Source organism: Procambarus clarkii, chromosome 55 (genome assembly GCF_040958095.1).
Source record: "Procambarus clarkii isolate CNS0578487 chromosome 55, FALCON_Pclarkii_2.0, whole genome shotgun sequence".
NCBI classification, from domain to species: domain Eukaryota; kingdom Metazoa; phylum Arthropoda; class Malacostraca; order Decapoda; family Cambaridae; genus Procambarus; species Procambarus clarkii.
The window spans coordinates 3376299-3383196 of NC_091204.1; the positions used below are offsets into that span (position 1 = coordinate 3376299).

Below are 6898 nucleotides of genomic sequence, written 5' to 3' on the forward strand. Positions count from 1 at the left end.
CAGACAGAGACTGAGAGAGAAACACACACAGACAGTTTCATAAATATTCTCATTTTATAGCTATTTGCTTTCAGTGGCAGAGGTTTTTTGTTATAAGTATTGGTGTCTAACACTCACAATCTCTTTAGAAATTAAAGTGTGGCTCCAATGGAGCCGAGTTTGTTGGTTTGAGGCAAGCCACCACCACAGGGCAGTAAGTAAGCCGTTTACTTGGAGGAGGTGTACTTGGTGACGGCCTTAGTGCCCTCAGAGACGGCGTGCTTGGCCAGTTCTCCGGGCAACAGGAGCCTTACAGCCGTGGATCTCCCGACTGGTAATGGTGGAACGCTGTTGTAGTGGCCAGGCGAGAAGCCTCGGCGGCGATGCGCTCGAAGATGTCGTTCACGAACGAGTTCATGATCGACATGGCTTTGGAAGAGATACCAGTGTCGGGGTGGACCTGCTTCAGCACTTTGTAGATGTAGATGCTGTAGCTCTCCTTCCTCCTGCGCTTCTTTTTCTTATCGCCCTTGGCAATGGCCTTCTGGGCCTTTCCGGCCTTCTTGGCAGCCTTTCCAGATGCCTTGGGTGGCATGATGATGCTCGTGCTGGCTGGCGTTGCGATACAATAATGAACTTTTGCGCGAGGCGAGCTTTCCTTTTATATCCCGCTCGCGACTCAGCTCAGAGCGGGTCGCGTGGCGGAGCGCGCTGATTGGTCAGTGGCGGGCTCCCTTGATCCTGAGCGGGGTATATAACACGAAGCTCGATCTGCGGGGCGGCATTAAAACACCACAAACCCACAACAGCAGCAGCAATGTCAGGACGCGGCAAGGGATGCAAAGTGAAGGGCAAGTCAAAGTCTCGCTCCAGCAGGGCCGGACTTCAGTTCCCCGTGGGCAGAATTCACCGTCTGCTGCGTAAGGCAACTACGCCGAACGCGTCGGTGCTGGCGCTCCTGTCTACCTGGCAGCCGTCATGGAATACCTCGCTGCCGAAGTTCTCGAGCTCGCCGGTAACGCCGCACGTGACAACAAGAACCCGTATCATCCCACGTCACTTGCAGTTGGCCATCCGCAACGACGAAGAACTCAACAAACTTCTGTCTGGCGTAACCATTGCACAGGGAGGTTTCTTCCAAACATTCAGGCAGTTCTTTTGCCAAAGAAGACAGAGAAGAAGTAAGCACTTCTGCCACCCCCCGCGACAAATACCATAACCAGGCTCCATCCGGAGCCACACACTTTAATAGAGAGATTCAAGTAGACAATCAACTTTCAAACATTAATAATAACATTTATATTGATTTCATTTGGAATGTGTACATAACAAACAAACAAAACAAATTATAGGGATATTCAGCATCACTTGGAATATTAACCATCATATAAATCCAATATATATTTTATATTTTACTTTAAGCGAGGAATTCATATTCTATCCATTTTTAATCATACAAATGAACAAACAATTCTTCACTAGACGTAATGAATTAATAAATGTCAAGGTTTTTAATGTGTTCATGAATATTATATATATATATTATATATATATATATATATATATTATATATATATATATTTATATATATATATATATATATATTATATATATATATATATATATAATTAATACTTGTGAACCAGAATATGTTTGAGCAGCAGCGATCGTGCCTGCCATTGGCCGAAGTGCAACAATTCAAATAATTAAAGGGCCTGCTCGGGTATATAAGAGAGGCTGGGAGACTGGGGCCGGTGGTGGGTGATGGGTGATGAGTGATGGTGTGGTGTGGTGTGGTGTTGTTAAGAGTTGATTTACGGCCAGCCAGCCAGCCAGCCAGCTGCAGCCAAGGCAAGGCAAGGCAAGGCAAGGCAAGGCACAGGCAGGCAGGCAGGCAGGCAGGCAGCAGGCAGGCAGAGCAGGCAGGCAGGCAGGCAGGCAGCCAGGCAGCCAGGCAGCCAGACAGGCAGGCAGGCGGCAGGCAGGCAGGCAGGCAGGCAGCAGGCAGGCAGGCAGGCAGCCAGGCAGCCGGCAGGCAGCCAGGCAGGCAGGCAGCCAGCCAGCCAGCCAGCCAGGCAGGCAGGCAGGCAGGCAGGCAGGCAGGCAGGCAGGCAGGCAGGCAGGCAGGCAGGCAGCCAGCCAGCCAGCCAGCCACTCTCACTTTGTATTTATATGCATTCAATTTATATTCAAACATTATATATTTAAGGGCCTTGTTTTAGTGTTTATTTTAAAAATGACAAACATCGAGTCGTTTTACCAGTCCTTTAGCGTTAACGGTGATGCATTTTAAAACTGAACATAAATCGCCTTTTCTGGATATATCAAATATCGAATCCGCTTAATGTGCCTACAATACAATCATTCAAAAAATACATAATTTACATTATGCCTTTTCATAGAACAGACAATAAGATTTGTACATGCAAAAAAAAACAAAAAAAAAAAAATCCTTTAAGTTATCAATACAATGTGAGAGAACTTTACTTTTATAACTAAAGTTGCACATTATACCAACTCTATGGTGGCTGGGTGGTAAGGTGTGTGGCTGGTGTTTTGGAAGTCGCGAGTTCGAACGACCCAATGGGAATAATACTTTTTTTTTTTTTTTGCCATACAATCTTCCTAATACTATTATGTAGGTGTGTGTGTGTGTGTTTTTATTCTTCTTTGGTTTTATAGATGACATACATATTGACTCCTTTTTACCGTCCTTAATTAGGCTCTGGGGAAGCAATGTGTGGTGGTGCATTTAAAACTAAACCAAAATCACCAGTTTCTGGACGCGTCAAATATCATATCCGCTTAATGTGTCTACAACCTATTACTTAAAACTACACTATTTAATTCATTCATATCATGTGCATATTGGTCATTATGCTCATACACAACCGACATAACAATTTATTTTCATTATTAGAATCATACATTTCATCAAGTAATACAGATACAAAGAGATTTTCTTTCTGAGAAGACCGTTAGTATTGGCTGGCAGGCAGGCAGGCATTTGAGGGTTATTATTTCGCCTGTTGATTGGGGGGGGGTTGATGTGTTAGGGGGTTTTCGGTTAGTGTGTTGGTGGTGATTGGTGGTGATTGGTGGTGATTGGTGGTGATTGGTGGTGGTGGTGAGTGGTGGTGTGGTGTGAGTGGTGGTGTGTGTGGTGGTGGTGGTGGTGGTGGTGGTGGTAGTGGTAGTAGTGTGGGGGAAGGGGAGGGGAATGATGGTCTGTGGATTCCTTCTCCGTACCCTTACATATAGCAAAAATATGCCTTCCTGTGGGTATAGAAACATTAACACAAATTATATCAGTACTGATATTGTAGCCTTTTAAACAGAAAAGATTTGTACATACAAATCTTTTAAATTATCATTTATTTGTGGAAATGGCATTTACGTCATTAAATTGATACCTCAGCATCAAGTGTCCTGCAGCAGTGGTCCAGTGGTAAAGTGTATATAAGTGATGCGTATTCTTGGAGTTGCGAGTTCAAACCCGGATTAAGCTATATATAATATATATATTATATATATATATATATATTATATTATATATATATATACACACAAAACATGTTTGGTTTTGGTTGTTTGTTTTTTAAAGCCTCAACACTATCTATTTAAGCGAGTTTGTTTTAAACATGACATACATATTAATTCATTTTACCAGGCCTTATTCCACACAACTCCGTGAATTTCCCGTGGAGCCAGCCATTCAAACAAAAACAAAACGAAACAAAACAAAAAACATTATTGCCAACAGCATTTGGTGTTCCCAGGCGGTCACCCATCCAAGTACTAACCAAACCCAACGTTGCTTACTTCGCTGATCGGACGAGAAGCGGTGTTCTCAACGTGGTATGGCCGTTGGCATGAGACTGCCTACACATTGTGGCTAATAACCAACTCTTTTAGTCATCACGGCTGGATACGGACCTGCTTGTGGTGTCTTAATGGTAATTGTATCCTAACATATTTTTGTCTCCTTGGCATGGATATTTAACATCGTTTATTCAGTCTTGGGTTTTATGTTCTTTCGCCATTTACAGACATTTTACATCTACCTACTTCCTCAGCCTGCCCTGCCAATATTCTAATGAATTTGTGGATTTTCTTTTGTAATACAAACATGTGTGTGCTCATCTGCTCTTCAGTTTTTATGATATTTGTCTCATCTGTCCTGCTTTATGATACTTTTACAAAGAACATGAACAAATGCTTCTATTTTAGAAGAGATGGGATCCAGGTTTCGGAGCCGTAAAACCAACCGTCGTGATTGGGTGGACGAGTTGCCAGGTTGCAGCTTCTGTACCGTGCCGGCACATAAATAGGTTCGGCTCAAGCGGCGGCAGCATCATTCCCCCGTGACTGTCTGAGCGTCTCTCATCACCTTGGTTGGTTCATCATCATCATCATGGTAGAAGCAAAGCCTACCAGAAGGCTGCGGCTGCTGCTGCTGCTGCTGCTGCCTGTGGTGGCCACCCCAGGAAACCTCGCGTCCAGGTTGCTCACCCGAAAACTAGTCAAATGGTTCTAGCCGCGGTCGCAGCACTCAAAGACCGTAAGGGCTCGTCTCTACAGCAATCAAGAAGTACGTTGTTGCCAACAACAAAGTCGAGGCTGCCAAGATCGCCATTTACATCCGAAGATTTCTCAAGAAAGCAGTGGCTGACGGCATTCTTGTTCAGACCAAGGGAAGTGGAGCTAGTGGATCATTCAAGCTGGCCGTAGCAGAGAAAGCCGTTCTAACTCCCAAGAAAGCCACCACAACCAAGAAACCATCTACAGCAGCAAAGAAGGCCGTGGTAACTCCCAAGAAAGCCGCCACAAGCAACAAACCACCTACAGCCTTGAAAAGAAGCAGCAGCAGCAGCTTGTTGTTGGGACAAAAAGCCCAAAATAAAGAGAGCTTCAAAATCTCCCAAACCACCCAAGCAAAGAAAGCTGTCAAGAAACAACAAAGGCAAAATAAACGACGACATGCAAGCAGCATGAATACACATGACAATAAACATCCAGGCCTCCCCCCCTCAGTGAGGGGCCTCATATGATTCCCAAAGAGTTTAGTTTTGTAGACAAATAAATCATTACTTTTGGGGTAGATTTACTCTGTATATTAATATATATATATATATATATATATATATATTATATAATATATATATATAATATATATCTATATATCTTATATATATATATATATACATGGGTGAGGTGATATGTACCAAAGTTTTGGGTAAGGTGATTGACATTTACAAAGATAAAACACGAACCAATGGGAATAAAAACATAAGAATGGAAGTAACTGCAGAAGGCCTATTGGCCCATAACACAAGCACTTCCTCTTGATGCTTCTATTTGGTTCGGAGTCTTGAAGCTATAATATATATATATATATATATATATATATAATATATTATATATATATATATATATATATATATAATATATATGCACACAAACTAAATAGTCTTGTTAGACAAATTGCCTCTATTAGAGGCGAGTTGACTAACAAGCCGAATGACTGCAATTGTTTTGAATTTGAGTTAAATCTAACATAGAAATGTAATCAAACCTAACCTAACCTATGCTAACCCAAGCTAAGCTAACCTAACCTAACCTAAGCTAACCCAAGCTAAGCTAACCTAACCTAACCTAACCTAACCTAACCTAACCTAAGCTAACCTAAGCTAACCTAACCTAACCTAACCTAACCTAACCTAACCTAACCTAACCTAACCCAGCAATTCATGATCTTAATATAATACTGTTAATTGGATAAACCAATTTGGAAAGAAATGTTCGAAAATAACAAAATTAACTGTGCTTGTTAGGAAAATTGGGCCTTGCATACTTGTCCCAATAGTGTGGTTCTCGCTTTTAGGTACGACATAAACGTATACCTAAGTTGAGAGAGAAAAAGATTCGCACTCAAACATGCATATCGATTGCCAGTCCTGAATTCTGGGTATATATTCGTGTCCTCCCTTTTCATTTACCATCATTTGTACTATCAAAACAGCTCTGAGAAGGATAAAATGAATAAAACGGGTAGCTCACTCATGTAAAAAGGAAGAGTTGGGAAAGATCTCTCTCTCTCTCTCCCCTCCCCACCAATGATCCTGCTCTGCTAGTATATAACGTAACAAACCTTCCCCCCCCCCCCTCCTCCCCAATCAGAGTCCCTTTAAGCATGCGAGGATAAAAAATAGATTTCATAAGACCCAATGTGCTAGCTGATATCAAAACTTTATGTTATCGTCTATTAAGCCCTTCAGTAAAAAGTATAGGGACCTAATTAGGTCCCGTTTTGAGTGGTGGTGGGTGGATCGATGGATTAGCAAAGCTCTTATCCGCCGAATCCGTAGAGGGTACGACCCTGGCGCTTCAGAGCGTACACCACGTCCATGGCAGTGACGTCTTCCTCTTGGCGTGTTCCGTGTAGGTTACAGCATCACGGATGACGTTCTCGAGGAACACCTTCAGGACGCCACGGGTCTCTTCGTAGATGAGACCCGAAATACGCTTGACGCCGCCACGACGAGCTAAGCGACGAATAGCGGGCTTGGTGATGCCCTGGATGTTGTCACGTAGCACCTTACGATGACGCTTGGCGCCACCCTTTCCGAGTCCCTTGCCTCCCTTGCCGCGTCCAGTCATGGTGTTGAAGTTGTGTGATCGAATTGACGAATGCCAGCACGATTTCCCGACTATATCCCATCAAGCGGACGTACTAGTAGCATTGCAACTCCCTGCCTGCCCTTACTTTACGCTTGTGGTCGAGTAGACACGGCTTCTCACAACGCTTTCAAAACTGCAGTTGCCTACTCGTCTGTTTCACGTCCCTGTGAAATGACTTTGCACAAATCCAAAAAATAGAGTGCAAAATCAGCGATAATAGTGATTGAGGTGAGCCGCC

The 6898-nt window shown here is 43.3% G+C and overlaps 1 non-coding gene across 1 annotated transcript; it reads right to left on the reverse strand.

The window, feature by feature from the left end:
* Positions 1-3733: 3733 nt before the first annotated feature.
* On the reverse strand, positions 3734-3851 carry LOC138352992 (5S ribosomal RNA). Its single transcript, XR_011222997.1, has one exon. It is a non-coding gene; the product is annotated as a 5S ribosomal RNA (ribosomal RNA).
* Positions 3852-6898: the final 3047 nt, after the last annotated feature.